This window comes from Suricata suricatta, chromosome 9, assembly GCF_006229205.1.
Source record: "Suricata suricatta isolate VVHF042 chromosome 9, meerkat_22Aug2017_6uvM2_HiC, whole genome shotgun sequence".
Taxonomy (NCBI): domain Eukaryota; kingdom Metazoa; phylum Chordata; class Mammalia; order Carnivora; family Herpestidae; genus Suricata; species Suricata suricatta.
Window position 1 is genome coordinate 24,498,630 of NC_043708.1, and position 1,887 is coordinate 24,500,516.

The window sequence follows — 1,887 nt, forward strand, 5'->3', positions numbered from 1 at the left end:
TTTCATAAACATGAAGTCACAGATTTCCCAGAGATCACTCCATAGAGCTGGAAACAACTGAATATACAGCCATTGAATCTTTAGTTCACACTGGAGATTTTAAATGAGGTGGGCTCATCTCCTCTACAAGCTGATATAACTTAATATAAAAACTTTGGAGCCCCCCACCACTTCCGCTCTTCCCTTCCCCCTTCCCTTCCCCCTTCCCTTCCCCCTTCCCTTTCTTTCTGCTTTTCTCCTCCTCTGTTCCTCTCCGATTCCCCCGTCATTGTTGCTTATACTGCATTTGCTGTCTCTTGTAGGCAGACATTTGATGAGAATGCGTTCTCTTAAGTTAGGATTTGGGAGGATGAGTGAACCTTTTTATTTCCATTTGAGGACCTGTGCGCCTGGTCTCCTTCTTCTAATAAGCCATTATCAGATCGCACATCCGTTATTAGCAGCAGATGGCGGGGAGCGATGGGCAGTCAGGTGACGCCGCAGCGACACCTGACACGGAGCGTGTTTGGTGCGCGGCTGGCCTGTCATGTTGAACAGGGATGATGGATTGTTACTTCAAATGAGCTTTCGGTGGGTGCAAATTGTACATGCCGTCTGAGTCTTTGATGCTCTCTGCTATTCATAATGTAGTTGCTTATAATTAGAAGTCAGCAGCTGCTACTTTGTAGTTTAAGAAGGAGCCCAGATATCGGTCAGTCGGGAACACATGGGAATTTGGAGGGGTATGAAATATCCGTGTCGCTTGTAATCATTATCCAGTGCTTCAAACAAAATCTGAACCAGAAAGAATTGCAGCAAGGCATTTTCTACTGCGCGGGGAGGGATTTTCATATAGGAAAATCTACAGGTTGTTTCCATTAGGGGCTTGATTCCTGAATGGAAACGTTCTTGATTGCAAGCAAGTTTGAGTGGAGCCGTGCAGCCCATTAACGACACTGCGTGACCCAGGACCAGGTCCCAGGCCCCCAGCTCTGTGGGCGTGCACCCTTCACTCTCTTTGTGGAGTTTCGTGTCTGTACATGGAGACTCTATAGTTGCATCTGTGAGAGTGGCTGAGACCGTGTGCGAGGCGCCCACTACCTTGCTTGTTGGCCGGCCACTCGTGGTTGTTACTCTTTCTCCTGTGCTCCTGTTGCGTTCACATGGACGCCTCCTTTGGAGACGTGCCGCGCCCGAGGCTGTGCTGGCTACTGAACTGCAGTCCTACTGTTAGCGCAGCTCCGGAGCGGGATCTCTGAACTAGAGCTTTCCCTGGAATGCTGACAGGTGCACGCTTTTGAAATTGTTCCCATCGTGTTTATTTGAACTGATAGAGTAGAGCACAGCTTTCTGGAGCCCTGACTCCAGGAGGTGCCTGTCGGTTTAGAACTGAGCAAACCATGCAGTATTTAATACATAGTAGCAGAATATTTACTATTGAAGCTTGAAAAGATGTGAGTTCTTTGTGTGCAGTCTTTCATTTTATGCATGTGAGAGGGTTTCTTTTTTTTTTAATATCTTTACATTGTAGTATTTGTTTTGCTTGTTGGTGGTGTTTGCTTATTTAATACATTCCATCAAGGACAGAAATTACATGATGGGTTATTTTGGTTTTTTGTTGTTTTTTTTTCCCCCTAGGAAGTATGTCTTGGGTTTTTCCCTTATTATTTTCATTACTTTTTTTTTTTCCCTCTTCTTTTTTTGGTGGTGGGGGTGGTTATGTTTAAATGAAGTTGCTTTTACAATACCAAAGACTTAATCATCCATTTCCTACATAAAAGGTAGCTACTTTTTTGCATGGACCTAAAGTATATTGTAGTATAGAGGTGGAATTTAAGGAAAGGTATTAAGCAGGCTGTGTTGTAGCTTATGGGCAAGTAAAAAATTGTATCATTTATCTTGAATGTA